General features: G+C 48.8%; 1 protein-coding gene across 1 annotated transcript in view; it reads left to right on the top strand.

Annotated features, from left to right (window-relative positions):
* The window catches only part of PDE1C (phosphodiesterase 1C), a 366,823-nt gene that overhangs the window by 59,308 nt on the left and 288,413 nt on the right, over positions 1-19,102 (top strand). Inside the window, exon 2 of the mRNA XM_031952784.1 lies at positions 13,014-13,064. The gene's annotated coding sequence lies outside the window, so the exon portion shown is untranslated. The remainder of the gene's footprint in view (positions 1-13,013; positions 13,065-19,102) is intronic.

Here is a 19,102-nt window from a genome sequence, read left to right as displayed (position 1 = left end):
AGCGCTGGCCTGGGCTGTAAGCAGATTTAGAGGGAATATCTCACCTCAGGGACCTCTGTCTCACTGACGGCCCGATAGGCCCAGAGAGTGTGGGGAGGCCGTCAGGAGCTTTGCTTTCAAGAGAGGGAAAAGGGCATTTTGGACCAGCACTCACAGGCATAGCAAGGTGCATCCGGCTGATTTCCCCCACTGTGGCTGTCTGCACTTGGGGTTGTTGACAGACATTTGCAGTAGAAGTTTTGGTTGCAGGGCAGCCTGGCCAGAGCCGAGATCTTCTCCTAGAATGTACGCTCTGCGCTGAGGCAGAGCAGGGTTTGTTTTTGGTTTTGTTTGTTTGTTTGTTTTGTTTCTCTTTGGATCCCAGTTCGTGGCAATGAGTGAGATGCATATGTTCTGACTTATGAAGGCAAAGCTTCTTAAACTGTGGCTCTCAAGCCCGTATGGGATCTGGTAACTGAACATGGGGTCACCAAAAAATGGACGACAGTAAAAAGTTTCTGGATGCAATGACCAAAATTTAATTCATAACCAATCTGCAAGGAATGGGAGATGTTTCTGGCAGTACTTGCCAGGATGTAGCGTGTGCTTTCCCGCAGCCCCGGCTCTGAGCGCACCACGCTCACACTTGGCGTCGGCTCAGACTCGAGGTGGGCTGGGGAAAAGTGGCTCTGGCCCCAAAAGGGTTGTGAGTGGACAGAGCTTAAGAAGCCCCGGATTAAGGCCCAGCTCGTGGCTGTTCTCAAGCGGCTTATGTTTGAGGAGAAGGCAAAGACTCAAACAACTGACGCTAAGAATTGGTATTACAAGATAAATCTCGTAGTGAATTATAAAACAAACCGCTCTTCTTTCTTGTGTTAGGGGCTTTCCAAGGCCTAAGATCTAAGCTCCAAGCTCTCCTGGTTAGTGTTTAAACCTTGCATAGCTGACCCCCATCCCTCTAGAGGGTTTTACTCTCCCTCTCAAATTCAAGGATTCAAGCTGAACTAGCCTCTCTTTCTCCTTGTGAGGCTGCTAGGTGAGACCATAGTGCAGACTGGACTTGGAAGAAGTGAGTTCAAATCCAGCCTCAGATACCTACTAGCTGTGGGATCCTGGGCAAGCCACTTTTATCTGCCTCAGTTTCCCCAACTGTAAAACTGGGGTAATAAAAGCTTCTACCTCATAGAGTGGTTGTGGGGATCAAGTGAGATAATATTTGGAAAACTCTTAGTTGTCACAAGTAGGCATTTAATAAATGCTTCTTCCCTTCCTCAGAGAGAACACTCCCTCTCCTGTCTCCATCACCCCCGTTCCCTCTGCTTGGTATGTACTTTCTTATTACTCCACCTCATGGAGTCCCTCTCTTAAAGATCAGCTCAAACACCACCTGCTCCCCAAAGTCTTTCTTGATGACCCCAAACTTCTAGTCCCTCCCTGCCAAACTACCTTCTATTTGGCCCATTACTCTTTCCCCCTTTATATTTATGCCGTATGTATCCTCTATGTGTCTGTCTCCCCCATTAGGGCAATCAGGTGGTGCCACAGTGGATAGGGCACCAGACCTGGAATCAAGAAGACCCGAGTTCACATCAACTTTACTCTCTAGCTGTGTGATTCTGGGCAAGTCACTTAACCTGGTTTGCCTCAGTTTCCTTGTCTGTCAAATGAGCTGGAGAAAGAAATGGCAAAGCTGCTCTAGTATCTGCCAATAACACCCACGTGAGTCACGGAGAGTTGGGTACAAAAGGCATGACTGAGCAATACCAACAACAAGAACAGCAATCGTCTCCCAGTGTCTGAGGCTGGATCTGAACTCGTGAAGAGGAGTTTTCCTCTTCCTAAGCCTCCGTTCATTGTGTCGCTCGTTAATGCTTTTTACTTGATTTGCCTGGTGCCAGAAGGAGGTAGCACTGGAGTCGGGCGTGGAAGGCTCTGTAGAATTCGGCTTAAAAAATAACAACATGGACGAGACTCCACCAGGTCCGTGGTAGCTGCGCCCTAACACTCCTCTCCCGGCTCCTGGCTCGCTCCTCCTTTCTCTTCCAAGGAGAATGGCCTTCCCACCGGCAAAAGCCAAAGCCAAGTGATGAGGGACGCCTTGCTCATGCATTAACCAAGGTCACCTCGCGGTATCCCGTGCTCGCTGGCCCTCAGAGGGCACAGGGAGGGGCATGTTCACACTTCTCTCTTGGGCTGCTTGGTTTTTCTGTGAAGAACCGTGTTCCGTAGTGTCGGGAGCCTTCGGCCCACGGGCGCCGTGTTTGGTTGGCCCCTCTCCACAGCCGGGGTCTCCTCTGGGGAGCGAGTCTCCTTTTTGCAGACGAGAAAGCTCCATTTCTTGCACGTGGCCACCCTCCTCTCCCACCCCTCAGGCGCATGGAGGCAATGCTATGCTCTGAAGGCCTTTGAGATCCTTGGGTCCAACCAGAGTCTTCCTCAGCTCAGCCTGAGGCTAGTTTTGCCCGAGAGCCTCGGATGATAGGACACTGCCCCCTTGTGGTAACTGCCTGTTCTCTCGTCGCTCCTCATCTTCTATGGGACCAGCGTGTATGTCCCAACTAACCAGGGCCACCGTCGGTCCAGTACAAGGGGCGGCCCTCACTGCCCCCCCCCCCCCGCCTCTGGGACCGCTTCACCCCTCTCAGCTGGTTTTGCCCCAGGTGAGACTATTTCTTGTTATGCCTCTGAGTCCGACATCTCCGTTTTCCAGGGGATGGATTTAGAATCCGGAGATGGCAGTCGGGGCCAGCCCCAGCCCACACGGCCCACCAGGGACAGAGCCAGGGCAGAGCTCCGGCACCGGCTCATTCCCTTTCAGTGCTTTTGCCACTGCCCAAAGTTTCCCTGTCTTTACATCAGATGGCTTAGAGAGAGAGCGAGAGATCAGCAGTGAGGACCATCTCCTGGTGAGGCGTTCTCTTCTTTAAAATATGATGGTTCTCTCTGAGCAGGTTTCTTGGGCAGGTTTTCTGGAGGCAGCCTTAGTTTCCGTTAAAAGTAATAATCCCTCCAAATGCAGCCAGCTGATAGAATGCAGACGTTTATTTCTTATCTCTGTCCTTGGGCCCGGTTAGCTTGGAGGCCTATCTCTCTGCTTGGTTCCAAGAGCTCTTGCAGCTTGTCCTTTGCCTCTGCTTTCTTCGGCCTCCAGCCAGCACCAAGGTGGAAGATGGAATGAATCTGTCTTGCCTCCGAGAGAGGGCTTCTGGCTCTCCCAGAGTGCTCCTCTCCGACCCCTGACAATGTTCCCAACTAACTGACTGAATGAACCTCTGTCAGCTTCTTATATATGATCTCTTAAAGGATCTCCTCTGAGGGAGGGATTAAGGGAGGTGTGAATTCCCAAAGTTACAAAGTTAACTTTGTGACTCTCCCATACTTGTGAACTCCAATGAGTGCTTAAATGCATTAGTGAGCTAGAGGATTTGCTAAGTACCAGGCTAAATTAGGCAGCTGACTTATCACTTTGTAAGGGTTCTAACAATCTGGATCAATGGCCCCACTGATTTGTGGCTGTAGCTTTAGGGGGCTTCCCTCTGCCAACAAAACCATCCACCTCTTCTTCCCTCAGGAGAGAGCTTTAGGCATTGTTGTAGCCACATTGGACATTGGTGCTTGACCTTCTGGCGATTGGCTGGCTCAGTCTAGCTGGCGTGGCCCTCTGATGGCAGACGGCAGTCCATGGCCAGCCCGGACTCAAGGTCTTCTTGGCTGAGAAGGACCTTTCACACCTTGCTCTCATCTGATATGGGCTTTGAGAACCCACTCATTTCTGCTCCACAGTTAAGAATGTTGATTATCCAGAGAATGTGTTATATGTGCAAAGAGACTCCACCCTAAAAAATGTGCAAATTTGCACACGTGACACATTATCTGGGGAAGGAGACTCCGCCCTAAGAAATGTGCAAATCCAAGCTTCCAAAATATGGGTGATTAACGATTCACCCTCAAAAGGAGTCTCCTATTTATAAAGACTTAAAGCTTCAAATCCCATAGTTGCCTGATTGAAGACAAATCATTTAATTTCTGCGTGCCTCAGTTTCCTCTTCTGGAAATGAGGGAGATGGGGCTGATCTCCGAGCTGACTTTCAGCGCTATCGTGTTTTTCTAACATTGTGGGATTTAGAACGGGGAAAGACTTCAGGGGTCACTGGCTGATCTCGCACATTTTACAGGAAGCCGAGTCCCCTAGAAGCGTACCCAAGGTCACCCTGGCTGCCGGGTGGCTCAGCTGGAATGGGATGGCAAAGCCGGTGCCGATCCCAGCCTGCCACGGGGCCCCTCCCCTCACAATAACTTAATGCTTAACAAATATTTATCTTGGCCCCGAGACGTGCCAGGTGATGCTGAGGTCACTGCCCTGAAGGTCCGGTCTAGGAAGCGAGGTGGATGGCATGAGCTCTGGCGTGCTGGCAAAGAAGCCAGATTACGCGCAGCTTTGGAAAACTGTCCTGTGCTGAGTCAGGTCTTCTGTGATTCTGGGGGTCCCTTGTGGGCAGCACGGACCCCAGACTGGCATGCCCACGTTCCCGCCTGACGTCGCCCTGTTAGGGAGAGCCAGGAGCAGATGTAAGAAGGGAGGGGGAGGTCCGAGCAGCCGGAGGCGAGCGGAGGTGGCTGCCCACTGCTTTGGAAAAAAAAACACGGCTGCCTCTCCTGCTTGTTTTGAAAGCCCCTGCACCTGGGTGAGACATAAACCCAGCTGCAGGGATTGAGTGCCCGGATGCCAGGGCAAATGCCCTGTGGGCAAAGAGGGACCAGGAAACAGAAAGTGTGGCCGAGGCTCAGGAGGGCGACGGACTTGGGAAATCCTGGGTTCAGATTCTGTATTTGGCACTAACCACATTGTCCAGTTGTTGGGCAGCTAGGTGGGGCAGCGGATGGAGCGTTAGGTCTAGAGTCAGGAAGCCCTGAGTTCAAATTCAGCCTCAGATACTTACTAGACTGTGAGCCTGGGCAAGTCATTTTATCCTGCCTCAGTTTCCTCACCTGTAAAATGAGCTAGAGAAGGAAATGGCGAACCACTCCAGTATCTCTGCCAGGAAAACCCCAGATGGGTCACAGAGAGTAGGATAGAACTGAAATGACAGGGCAGCAACAATAGCAACATCATCCAGGTGGCCGCCATGCTTGTTTCCTCATCTGTAAAGTGAGAAGTTTGGACTTGAAAAAGTCCCTTCCTGCTCTGAATCCATAACCCCGGCTCGGTCTCCTCTGGGACGGGATTCACTAACTTGCTCTGGCTCCTTCCATGACTCAAGTCAAATGGAAATTTGTGAAGGGCAGGCTCTGGGGCACGTGGTGTCCCATAAGTCATAAATGGATGCTCCAGTGGAAAGGGCACTGACCCCCAGGCCGAGGACCTGGCTTCGAATGCTGCCTTAACCGGAAGAGGAAGGGGTTGGATTAAATGTTTTCAAAGATTCCTGCAAGCTTTTATGACTCCAGGAAGTCATAATTCAATTGAATTTTTAGTACTTCAAGAATAATGATTAAAGATGGCTACGGAGTTATCTAGTAATTCTCTGAAATTGGGGTTTTAACCGGGGATCCGTGAACTTAAATGTTCAATAAGTGTTTCTGAATAACTGGCTTCCTTGGTGATCATCTGTAATTTTAAGTATTTTAACCCATTATTTTGAGGTCGGGCCTGCAGGCTCCCTCGGATTGCCAGAGCGAGCCAGGCCACGAGGAGCTGAGGAACTTCTGCTCCAGAGCGAGGAATCCTCTAAGAAAAGGCCTCTGCCCCTCATTAATAGTAATTAAAAAACCGGTGGGGTCCTTCCCGACTGAACTCTGGCTGATGGAGAGTGCTCTCTGCTTCCTCCCTAGTCTTAAAATGCTAGAGAGTGCACTGGTCCTGGAAGTGAGAGAAGGAAAGGAAGTAGAATCTCCTCGTGGGCAGGGGCTCTTATTGATTTTTTCTTTGTGCCCTCAGTACCTACCCAGAATGCACTGCACATCAGGGACCTACTAAAGCTTTTTCCACGTTCCCCAGCATCGGCCCCATTGCCCTCCTCCCGTCTATCGTTCCGAGTTCCGGAGAAGGGGATGGGGGGTGTGGGAAGAAGAGCTGGGGAGGAGGACAGGTGGGAGGGCTGCCATTTTTGCAGGGGGCTCGGGTTACAATATTAGGGATGTGAAGCAGGATGACTCTCCCTGCCCAGGAGATAACAGACCCTCAAAGTGCGACGCTCCTGTCTTGCATTATTATTGAAGCATATCTGGTTATTATATTGGAATACCCCCAGTACAAGTGAATTATTACTTTGTAGAATCATAAATCTAACATTGTCAGGGATTCTTGAGCCAGCCAGTTCCCCACTTTTCCTACTAGTGAGGAAACTGAGCCCCAGGGGCAGCTGAATGTCAGTGTCAAAGGCAGGACTGAATCTGAGCCTTCTGTCTGCGATCACTGCCCTTTCCACCTTGAAATCAGCCTCCCAGCCGGGTTTCCAGAATCAAAAAGTGGGGAAAAAAAAAATGGTTTCTAAAATGAATGGTGGGATTTAGGGTTTTTAAGGTTTGGGAGGGGCAGAGATAAAAAAGAGAGGATTTTATAGAATGAAGAGGAAAACGAATTTTAAAATTTGAGAAAAAAAACAAAAACAGAACGGGAAAGAGAGAAAAAGAGAAATGAGAGAAAAGAGATGGGGAAAAAAAAGAAGAAAACAAGGAAAAAAACAGGAGATGAGAAAAAGAAGGGGAAAGAGAAGAGGAACAGAGAAAGAAAAAGAGAGGGGAAAGGGAAAAAAAAGGAGAGGAAAGAGAGAGAGGAAAGAGATAAAATAAAGAGAGGGAAAGAGAAAAAAGAGAGATAAAAAAGAGAGAAAGGAAAATAAAAGGAAAAAAAAGAGGAGAAAAGAGATAAAAAAGGAGATAAAAAAGAGAGAGGAAAAGAGATAAAAAAAAAAGGAAATAGAAAAGAAGAAAAAAAAATAAAAAGGGGAATAGAGATAGGGGAATAAATAAAAAAGAAAGAGAAAAGAGAAAGGAAAGAAAGAAAAAAAATGAAAAAAAGAAGGGAAATAAGAAAAGGAAAATAAGAAAAGGGAAAAGGAAGAAAGAGAAAGAGGGAAAAAGATGAGAGGGAAAGAGAAAAAAAAGAGAAAAAAAAATAAGGAAATAAAGGGATAAAAATAAAAAGGAAAGAATTTAAAAGAAAGGGAAATAAGAGATAAAAAAGAAAGAAAAAAAAGATAAAAAAAAGAAGGGAAAAAAAGGAAATAAAAAAGAAGGGAAAAAAGGAGAAAAAGATAAGGAAATAGATAAGGGAACAGAGAATGGAAAAAAAAGATAAAGGGAAAAAGAAATAGGGGAAAAAAGGAAAAAAAAAAAGATAAAAAAATAAAAAAGAACAAAGGGAAAGGGAAAAAAGAAAATAAATAAAAATAAAGAGAAAAAAGAATAAAAAAAAGGGAAGAAAGAGAGGAAAAGGGAAAAAATAGAGATAAAACAGAGAAAAAAAAAAGGAAAAGATGAAAAGAGAAAAAAAAATTTAAGGGAAAAACAGAAAGAAAAGAATAAGATAAAGGAACAAAAAAGAAAAGAGATTTAAAGGAAATAAAGAAAAAAAAGAATAGAGGAATAAAAAGAAAAAAAGAGAAAAAAAGGAAAAAAAAAGAAAAAAAATAAGGAAACAAAAAAAAAAAAAAAAATAAAAAAAAAAGAAAAAGAAAAGAGGGAATAAGAAAACAAGAAGAAAAAGAATGTGGGAAACAAAAAAAAAAGAAAAAACAGAACAAGGAAAAGAGAAAGGAAAAGGAAGAGAAAACGGGAGAAAGGAAGAGGGGAAACGAGAGGAAAAAAGATAAAAAAAAAAAAAAAGAATTTAGAGGAAAAGAGAACAAAAAAAGAGTGGGAAAAAAAAGGAAATAAATAAAAAAAAGGAGAAAAAATAAGGAAAAACCAGAGGAAAAGATTTAAGGAAAGAGAGAGGAAAAGGACAAAAAAAGAAAAAAAAAAAAAGAACAAGGAAAAATAAAAAAAAAAAAAAAAGGAGAAAAGAGAGAAAAAAAAAAATGAAAAAATAAAAGGAAAAGGGAAAATAATTAAAAAAAAAAAAAAAGAAGGGAAAAAAAAACCAAAAGAAAATTTAACAATGAAAAACCGAGAAAAATTTAAAACAGAACGGAGGAAAGAGAAAAGACCAAAAAGGGAATAAGCAAAATGACCGGAAAAACCAGAAAAACCAAAAAAACAAAAACAGAAAGAAACAAAAAAAAAACAAGGAAAAAAACAAAAAAGACAAGGAACGAGAAAAGGGAAAAAAGACGAAAAAAGAGAAAACCCAGAAACAGAGAAAAGGAAAGGAAACAAAAAAAAAAACGAGAAAACAGAAACAAGGAAAAAACGAAACAAGGAAACAAACAGAAACAAAAACAAGACAAGGAACAGAAACGAAACGAAAGGGAAAAGAAGGAAAAAAGGGAAAAGAGGAAAAGATGAAGAAAACAAAGAGAAACGAGACAAGGAACAAGGTGGAAACAGAGACAAGGCAAAATGAAACAAGACGGGCCGCCTGGGAGGTTTGGGGACTGCAGTAGGAATGCCCACAGATTAGGGGGGAGGGGAGCCGTGGGCCCCTTTTGAGGCTGGGGTCCGCTGTGACCAGTTAGATGCACTCAGTCGGCCCGGGACCCCCACCCTCCCCAGAAGGAAGGCCCTTGGCCCGGTGGGGAGCCAAAAGGTGGGGGGGCAGAGTTGACCGGTGAAGGGGGGCCCTGCCGGCTGTTTGGCCTCATTACAGGATTTCATGGGGCCCGGCCGCACCTGAATGAAAGACCCTCTTGAGGGGGGGCCCTAAAGAGACCCAGGTCGAATCCGCCCCGACCCAGTGTGTCCGCGTGCCCTCCCGTCATTGACCCCCTGGGCCTTTGGTTACCAACAAAAAGCCGCCCCCCGGAGCCCCCGCGAGGAGCCCCCTGCACTATATGGACCCAAGGGGTCCCCGAGCGCGGGCCCGGCCTGCGAGCGCCGAAGCGCCATGATCACACGAGCCCCAGCGCCGGGTTAGGCCCCACAGGATAACCAGGCTGCCGACCCGGGCCCGTTTCCCCGCCTCCCACCGAGGAAGAGAGCTGGGGCAAAGACCGCCCAGGGTCCAGCGTCAGGGTCAAAGGCAGGACTTGCATCGGGGCCCTTTCCACTGTGAAACCCAGCCCCCCGGCCCCCCCGTTCCGTGGATGAAAGCAGTGGGGGAAGGGACAAAGTTAGGAGTGCAGCGCTAAGGCCAGTGTCACTGGTTCCTTAAAGGGGGGGACACCCGGCTGTGCCCCGAGCACACCCCAAAGCACCGGGCGCGAATCCTGAGGCTGGTCTCCCTGTGTGACCGGGAGCACTCATTCGGCTGATTCTGCGGGAGGGCTTCCCACAGCCGAGACCCCTTCCCGCTCTAGATCCCATTCTCCGGTCCGGGCCAAAGCTTTGCAAACCGGACGTTCCTGGGGGGTCTCTGGTTCTCTGCTCGGTGCATTCATTTATTTTTCCGTTTCCGTTTGGTTTGATGCTCATGCCTTGAGTGCTGGGCACTGAGGATACAAAGACAGAGAGTGCAGACGCCCCTGCCTCCGAGGCGCTTCCGCTGTCCTGGGAACACAAAGGAGAACGGCGCATACATCCGGGACTCCCCAGGCCAGGGGTCCCCCGGCCTGACTTTCCCTCCCCAAGCCTTCTCTCCCCGCAGAGGTGCAGATGAGGCCGGGGAGCTCAGAGGCCTTCCTGCAGGAAGTGACTCCCAAGGGAGCTGCCCAGGGGCAAAGGAGGGCGGGGGCAAGGGCCTGGGGCTGCCTGAGCACAGGCCCGGTCCAGGGAGTTAGTTAGTGCTCTCAGGGGAAGCAGGAAAGGGGAGAGACACACGGGCAGGTCGCAGAGTCGGGGGCTCACTCGGGACACTCGTGGCAGTGCAGTGCGTAGGGGTCAGGAAGGCTGGACTCACATCTGGCCCCAGACACTCACTGGCTGCAGGGCCTGGGCAAGTACCTTCACCTGCTGGCCTCAGCTTCCTCACCTGTAAAATGGGAGGGAGAGAAAGAATAGTAGGCACTTAAATGTGCCTTACCTTAACTGATATGGAAGAGGCGGTTGGGCCCCATGGGCAGAATGAGGAGGGGCAAAGTAACCAATTTAAGCTTGAAATACAGAAAAAGTCCTAGCCATGGGAGGGGGCCAGGAGGAGACAGGGCTGATGGGGAGGGGAAAGCTCCCCGGCCCTGAATGTCTAAAAACTGAAGTCAGACAACCCTGGGTGGGGAGGTCCCTGGCCGTGTGGTGAGTGCTGGGCCACGTGGCCTGGGGCGTCCTGACATTCTCTCTGGACTTGTGCCCCAGCCTCTGCCCCCGCCCTCCAGGTGGCCGTCTGGCCTCCACCCCCAGCCCCTGCCCTCCGGGTGGCCAACCTCTTCCCCAGGCCTCTGCCCCTGCCCTCCAGGTGGTGTCCAGCCTTCACATCAGACCCTAATGAAGGGGTGTGGGTGAGGTTCCTCTTGGATATCTCTTAGGGGCAGGAGGCCCTTCCTTCCAGGGATCCCCCCCGGCTCTTGGCCCCTGAGCTGAGCAGAACAAGGCTGGGGACAAACCCTCATCCTGGTGTGTTTGCAGAGAACGGGACTGTTCTCGGGGCACTCATTCCTGAATTCCATGAGAGGCAGGGCGGTCCAACGGTTAGAGGGTCGGCCTGGAGCTGGGTTCCAGTCCTTCCTCTGACACTTCCAGGGTGTGCGGTGCCGGATGAGTCAGAACTTCTCGGCATTCTGGGGAACCCCCTAAGGCCGAGCAGGTGCCGACCCGTGTGGTAGAAGGGATTTCCTTCTGGGAGTTCTGGGCCAACCCAACCATAAATAAGGGTTCTACCCCTTTGTCCCATTCGTCACATGATGGAGAAAATGGCCCCATTTGGGAAGACCCTCCGAGGGCCCCCCTTTGCTAGTTCTCGGTCTAATCTGTCAATGAGGAAACGCTCCTTGGGACTGCGTGCCATTGACCCTAGGTGTCAGATGCCATGACATGCCCTGGGAATACAAAGGCAAAAAAAGGTACCGTCCCTTTCCCCTCCCCTCGAGGAGCTTCCATTCTAGCAGAGAGTCAGATATCCACAAAGAGTTCCCACAAACTAAATGCAAGGTGACAGTTTGGGCTAATCCAGAGACCTGGCTTGCTTTGTCTCTGGGACTCAGTTTCTCCAATTGTGAAATGAAGGGTCGGGACTTAGGTCCAGTCCTTTTCTTGTGTCGCGATTTTATTCCTACATAGACAAAAAAAGCGCACGGCCTCGAGATATACAGGAAGATGGGGACGAGAGGGAGACAGACACCTTTAGTAGGTCAAGTGACGGGTTGTGTAGAAACACATGCAAACAGACAGATGTGAAATACAAGGTGATGGCTTTACATGTTCATGCATGGAGTAATCCACCGCATGCATCCATAGGCACGTATGTAAATAAGCAGAAAATAATACAATGTAATAACTTTCCATGTGTCTACATGGATGATCCACATAATCACACATGTGTGTATGTGTATGATCTCCACGTGTCTCTATACACACACGGTACATATGAATATGTGAATATATATTTATGTATTGAACGACACTTATATGATGCTAGGGAGCAGCTGGTGGTGCAGTGGATAGTGCACGAGGAGTGAAATAAGAAGGCTCTGTCTATGTAAGTTCAAATCCAGCCTCAGACACTGGCAGTTTGACTCTGGCCAAGTCATTTCATCCTGTTTGTCTCAGTTTCCTTATTTGTAAAATGAGAAGCAAATGGCAAATCACTCCGGTGTCTTCACCAGGAAAACCTCGAGGAATCGAGCACGACAACGAGCAACAAATTGAGAACAGGAGCAAATGTGTGCCAGGTATAAGCTAAAAGCAGGGGGACAAATACAAAAGTTAAGATACCCCTGGCCCTTAGGGAGCTTATATTGTAATAAGAGCCCTGGAGCCGGGCCCCCGAGGGCCATTTTGGTCTGGAAAGCTACAGGCCACAGGCAGATCGAGGGGCAGCTCTGGGAGCAGGGTCCGGAGCGGAACCTATAACGGTTTCAGACCCGGGGGGTGGGGGCAGGGTGGGCAGTGGGAGGAGGGAATGGAGTGGACCATGGTCAGTCTGTCTGACACAGTCTTGTGGAGAGATGGTCAGTACCAAGGAGAGTGAGCCCTACCCCTCAACCCCCCCCTCCAGGGCTAGGGGTCGGGGCTGGAAACGAGGCCGCTGGTGGGAAGATGGTGGTGGATCATGTTCCGCTTTCCTTGGGCCTCTCCTGAAAATTAGTCTTCTTTTTAGATGTTTCATTATAAACATAATATTCGTCACCAGTGTAACGACTAAACTTTTACAATTCCTTATATGTAAATAAGTTTACTTTAACACATAAAGATGCCATAACTTCTCTATTACTCTGTCAAAATCTCCATGGGATCTGGATTCAAGTCTTACCCGCATCCCTTATCACTTGTGTCGTCGCTCTAGAACAGGGGGGACCTCAGAGGCCATCCTTCATGTTCAAGAAGCCCAGGGAGGTAGAGACCCTGCCGATCTTTAAAGTCACCTCCTCTTTGGGGCTCACTTTGCCCCAATTGTTGGGGGGATGGGCCTCTCCGGGCTCTTCCAGCTCAGAATCGGGGTATTTTTGTCCACTCGTCCTCACCCCTTCTCCCTCCTGCACCATGGGAGTCTTTTGGATCTGCCGTCTCCCTTTCTCAGCCTTTTGAAAACACTTTCCCCGACACCTTTGTGTCCCTTATAACTCTCTGTTTTGCTGGTTCGATGTTCCTGTACGGGAACGGAGCCCAGTTTATGTAGCTGTTCCCCTGCTTCGGACATTTGGGTTGTTTCTTGTTCTTTGCGATATGATGCCGCTGCTGGAAAGGTTTTGGACACAGAGTTCCTTTAAAATCTTGGCCGACACGGTGTGTGCCAAGATGGCGTAATTGTTGGTCAGCGCCTACTCCTCCGTCTGCCTGCATGAAGTTGCTCCTTCTTCTACCATGTTCCATCATTTTAAGTGGATTTCCTCTCTTTTTTCCAGTTGCAAACGAGGCAGGAGACAAGGCTGCCCGACCCCTGGCGCGCTTCTCCCGTAAGTACGATCTCGTTGCCTGAATCTCCCTCTTCCTAGGAATCCTCGCTCCGGCTATACCTGCGTGTCCTGGGGGAGGAGGAACTTTCTCCATGGGACGGCACACACGCTGCCATTCTTTCACATCACGATTCGAGGTCTTTCTTTCCTCCTGAATCTGTGGGGGTCATGGGGAGAGGTGGCCCCCAAAAGAGGCTTGAGGGAAGCTTGTTATTGGTGGGAGTTGCTAGAGGAGGGAAAGGAGGCCGCCTCATGATTGCACCTACAGTTGGGCTTAGCCCTTGTGGAAGATCCGGCCGGGCCCTCTCAATTTGCTTCACATTCGAGGATTCCTGGTATGGATTCTTTAAGGAACGGCCAAACCAACAAGTGTCTGGTTAATAAATTCAGGGCTATTCATCAAGGTCGCTTTCCCTCCGGTGACTTGGGTTATTTTGTGGACAACATTACTTTTTACAATATGACAAGTGGGTTTGGAGGCTCTCCAAGTTTAGATTGTAGAGAGAAAACCAGAATGGAGAGGAGAAATGATTTGCCTGAGGCAAGTCGGAACTAGATGTAAACATCGCTCCCTTAAATTTGGATGCCCTTGGACAAAGACCCAGTCACCCTACCTTAGTTACAGCTCTTCTCGTGGTTGGCTAACACCTGCCTTCCCTCCCCTACATGATTCGTGAGTCACTTCCCCTTCTGCTTTCTCCTGTGATGGCCTTCCCTGCTGCCAGGCAAGGCCCTGTGGGAAGGCAAGGACCGTGGTCCCGTTGTGCTAGAGGATAATATGTAGAAAAATTCCTGGATCTGGAACTGGAGGGTCTAGGTATGCATTAGCACTGTTTTCCTAGCTGGGCGACCTTGGGCTTAGGTTCCTGAATCCATGAAAGGAGGGGGTTGGACTGGATGGGCTCTGAGATCTCCCCCAGCTTCAGATCTGCGGAAGGTGTACGGCCCGTCCCCTGTCTAGGAGCCGATGGAACAAAGACTGATGCTTTCTAGGTCAGGCTGCCTATTCGTTGGTCTGGGAGCCAAGGCTCCTCCTGAATGAAGGAAGACAAAATCATTTGTTCAGTCATGTCTTCCTCCTCATGACCCAGTGTGAGGTTTTCGGGCACAGATAGCGGAGTATTTGCTATTTTCTTCTCCAACTCATTTTACAGAAGAGGAAACTGAGGCAAACGAGCTAAATGACTTGCCCAGGGTCACACAGCTAGGAAGTGTCTGAGGCTGGGCTTGAACTCGTGAAGACGAGTCTTCTTGATCTCAGGCTTGGTGCTTTATCCACACAGCACCACCTGGTTGTCCGCTTCATGGACCAAATGGAGCCGGGCCCAGGGCACGTTCCCGTGGGACCCATTCCCATGGGACACAGGGACTAAGGGAAGGACCTTGAGCTGGGAATAAGGAGACATGGGTTGTGTCCTCTCCCAGCACGTTGGGGTGAACTTGTAGCATGGTACAGAACAAGGGCATTGAAGAGCTGCTGACCACGACGTAGCATGGGGGGAGGGTCCAAAGGGTGGAGACCCAAAGAAACCTGGGTTTTAACAAACTACAAGGCTTTCTGGGGGATCTTGTCAAGGGGCTTACTCTAGCGTGTACCTCCCTTCCCTCCTCACCATTTTTGGATTGCTCTCCCTGCAACTATTTTTACCCCAAATTGAAGAAAATGCATGATAACGGAGGAGACTTAATAGCTTCAAATCTGGGAAATTGTGTAATGAAGCCCTGGCTACCCACGTGTGCCATTGTTCGTTGGCCTCCCACCTGGAGTCATTATTTCCAAAAGGAGCCTTGCATCCCCCGGTTGCAGGATGACGAATGGCCTCTGTTTCCATCCCCAGGCGGTGTGCAGGCAGGGAAGGAGCCGGAGCCTCCAGGAGGCTGAGCTCTTTACCCTGCGCTGAGAGAGCATCTGGTTCTGGTCCGATTGCTTCCAGAGCTATGGCCGTCCAGTTCGATTCCACGGACATAATATAGTGAGCACCGACTGTGTGCCTGACACCGGGTGCAGACGGCTCAGAACAAAAACAGCCCATCACGTTCTGTTGGAGAGATACGTTCATAGATGAGCAAATCCAAGCCAAGCTTGTCCCCCAAAGTCTTAGTGCGACTTAAGCTGTGAGACCTAAAGCAGCACCGAGACTAGGATAAACACAAAGTCATTTTTGAGGGAAGGGGCTCGCACAAGTGGGGGGAACAGGGCTGGACTCCTCGAGGAGGCGGCAGGGGCCTCTGAGATATGCTTTGAGGGATCTCAGAGACCTTGTGGGCAGGGAGGGGAAGGAAAGCTTTTAGGTCTGGGGGAAGCATGGAGGCTGAAGATGCAGTGTTGCAGATGAGCATGTCACTCCTTTGCTCGTAATATCATTACAGGATACCAGAATTAAGAAGTCCTGGGTTTGGATCCTGCCGCAGGCAGGCGCTTATTAGCTGGGTGAACATGAGTGAGTCACTGTTCTCAGTCACTGTCTGGTCCCCTCGTCCTCCTCGGCAGCTTCCGATGGCCTCTAAGGCCCTTCCATCTCTGAGGCAATGAGCAGTGTCTACCCCAGTGGTTTTACCTGAATGACCCAGGCAAGTCCCGCTTCGCTTTCCTGGGCCTTGGTTTCCTCATCTGTAAAATGAGAAGGATCCCTCCCAGCTCGGATTGGTGAGGCCAAAGATTCTCGTGCATCGATGGGAAGTTCACCGTTTAGTTCAGAATGAGCTCTGACAGAGGCCTGCTCACGCACATTTGGAAGGAAAAAGCTGAGAATGGCTGGAATCAGAATGAAATCGGGAGTGAAGGCAAGGGACCAATCCAGGAGGAATGAATAATTAGGAGGAAACTAAAAGTTGGGTAGAGGGGAGAAGGGAAGGAGGGAGAAAGAACCTTAGAAATATATCCAGCACGTCTCAGTACAGTGCCTGGTACATAGTGAGGGCTGCACAAATGCTTTTTCATTCATTCATTCATCATTCATTCATGCATTTATCTATTCATTTAGTCACCCATCTCCAAGTAATTTAACTAAAATACTGGCCTTGTAAGCCAACTATGAAGGTAAACTCCTTCCTAGGACCCATCAGGAAGGAGGCATTACACCCCACCATCAACGCCCAAAGCCGGCATTCTAATTAAACTACTTCCTGCTTGAATTTATTTTTTTTTTTAATTTTAATTTATATACTATCCCAGTATTAATTTTTTTTACAATTTTTTTACAATTTTTTATAAAATCAATTTAAGCAAATATACATATATCCATATCCTGATACACAAATCAATATAATATGATATATTTATGTATATAGAGCATACATTTATATTCCTCTATCATATAATTAATGTACATAATAATCATATATTACTATGATCCTTCCAGCCATTCATCCATTCTTCCATTTATCCATTCATCCATCCTTCCATCCATTTGATGACAAGCTAGCTTCTGGACATTATTGGTGACCCTTCGTCTTGGACAAAGACAGAGAGCGCTTCCTTAACGAAAGGAGTGATTATTCTTGGAGTGTTTCTCAGGGGACCTCAATGGGAATGGCCTTCCTGGGGACGTTGGCAATGGGGTGGAGCAGTATTGTGCAGTGAGACAAACGCCAGCTTTGGAATCGGAAGAGCTCTTTCTGCAACAGGCCTCAGTTTCCCTCTGTAAGATGAGGGGAGGACATGTCCCCTCTAAGCTCCAGATTTGGATGCCATTTCCCCTCAAGTCCTCGGGGACTGGACAATAGCTTGCTGGGGCGGATCCTCCTCCTGTGGCTTAAGGGCCACCCGGTTTTCCTTCTGGGTCTCATCTCTAAAATAAGGGGGGAGACTAGACCGCTGCCCAGGTCCCTTCCGGCTTCAGAGCCGGCTGCTGGGTGAGAGTGGCCGGCTGGGTTAGGGGCTAGGAATCTCGAGTCTGGTTCTAGCCTCCCATAGTTGCTGTGGGCGTCTGGGTGCTGCTGTGGCCAGAGTGCAGGATGGGGTTCAGTCCAGTCTCAGACACCAGCCATGTAATCTTGGAGGAGTGCCCTTGGATAGACAGTCCTTCCTGTCTGCCTCAGTTTCCTCATCTGTAAAATGAGCTGGAGAAAGAAGTGGCCAACTATTCTCTGCCTGGAAAACTCCAAATGGAGTCATCAAGGATCAGACTGAAAGGGCTGAACAGGAAATCACCATGTGTGTCCCCACGGGCAACTCCAAAATGAGCATCATGATCATACTTTCCTCACGTGGCTGTGGCCATGAAATGAGTGACTATTTTAACACAAATCTTAAGAGCTATAGGGCTATTTGGGCAGTTTACGTAACTCATCTGTACCTTGTTTCCTCCTGGGTGGGCTGGGAAGGGTGGGAAGGCTGAGCCGGCCTCCCTCTAAAGTCCCTTCTGCAGACAAAGCTTTTCCCTCCTGGATTCATAGGGTCGACATGTAGTCACTTAGGAAACGCGTAGTGAGTGTGAGCGTCTGCCATGTGTTGGGCCCTGGACTAAATTCTGGGACACAAAGAAAGTCACAAAACAGTCCTTGCGCTCAAGGAGCTCTAGCCCAGCGGGGGCGACAACAAACAATCATGTGCAGACAGATGGGAAATAATCAGGGAAGGGAATGGGGCCTGGGAAAGGCTTCCTGGGGAAGGTGGGTTTTAGCCGGGACTCAAAGTCCCACCATATGGGAAATGAGCAGGAGAGCCTTCCAGGCAGGAGGTGACAGGGTCAGACTTATGGGGAATAGGGGAGCCCTGGAGTATGGGGCAGGAGTCCCCAAACAGCAGCTTTTTGAGGCTTGGGGAGATGAATGACTTGGTCAAAGTCAAGCAGCCCATATCGAAGACTCAGAGCTGTAGAGCTGGAGGAGGGCATCTGGTCCAGACCCTTCCTTTTGCAGCTGCAGAGACTGGGGGCCCCCACAGAGTCAGTGGCAGGAGGAGCCTCCTGTGGAGGCTCAGCACAAAGCAGTGTTTGTTATTTAAACAACAGCATGAAGGAAACGCCTGAATTGAAAATTTCTGTCAGCACCTATTGGCACCTGTTCTGTTAATCTTAGAGAGTCAGGAAAGGGGCAGGAAGGGGACTGAGGAAAAGTCGCTCCTCTCTCAACTTCCTCTTCCCTCCCCAACCCAGCATTTTTGGGCTCCCTTTTGCGTGTTGTCTCCCATTCTCCATTAGAATGTGAGAGTCTTGAGGGCAGACCTGCCCTTTTTTTCTGCCAGGATTTGTCTTCTTGGTGCCCATTAATGCTTCTTCTCAACCTCCCTAAATTCCCCCTTCCTCATCAGCCAGCAGACTCTCCTCCTTTCCAGCTCACATTATCTGACTGTGCCGCATCCCTGTCATCTACCAACATTCTAGCCTCCAAAAGTCTTTTACATCCTTACATTATTGACCAGTCAGCTAATCGTCCTGGCTTTTGTGTCTCCTTTATAGACTGCCTGAACTTTTTTTCTTTTCTTTTTCTTTATTTTATTATATCTTATTTTTATTTTATCTATTTATCTATTCATTCATTTATTTATCTATCTATTTATTTATTATTATTATTTTGCTGAGGCAATTGGGATTAAGTGATTTGTCCTCGCTCACACAGCTAGGAAGTGGTGTCTGAGGCCGGATTTGAACTCAGGTCCTCCTGACTTTGGGGCGGGTGCTCTATCCACTGCACCATTTAGTTGCTCCTTTATTTATTCTTTTTTTCACATCACTGAAACATCCCAGGCACAGGGGCATTCCCTGGAGACTTCCTCTCTTGAACCATTAATGGTTCTTCTTTGGCTTTAGCCATTAAACCAGTTCCTGATCTCTTGTCTGGTTCACCTCTCTATCAAATTGGGGGGTTTATCCCCCAAGAAAACCCCCAAACAAACGGAGTTCAGGATGAGAACAGCAATTGATAATCCTCCCTTCTTTTCAGCATCATGAAAGTCAGTCCCCCCAGCTCTCTGTTCCCTCGGTGGGAGTTCCGTCAGGGGACATTGGTCTGCTCACTCGGTCCTTGGTGCCGTTTCTGCTTCATGTAACTTGTCAAGAATGGAGCTTCCACCGTCACTAAGGAGGAGCAGGTGT

Source organism: Sarcophilus harrisii, chromosome 1, assembly GCF_902635505.1.
Source record: "Sarcophilus harrisii chromosome 1, mSarHar1.11, whole genome shotgun sequence".
Classification (NCBI taxonomy): Eukaryota; Metazoa; Chordata; class Mammalia; order Dasyuromorphia; family Dasyuridae; genus Sarcophilus; species Sarcophilus harrisii.
The sequence above is the reverse complement of the archived record's forward strand: the minus strand, read 5'-3'. Positions and strand labels throughout refer to the sequence as shown.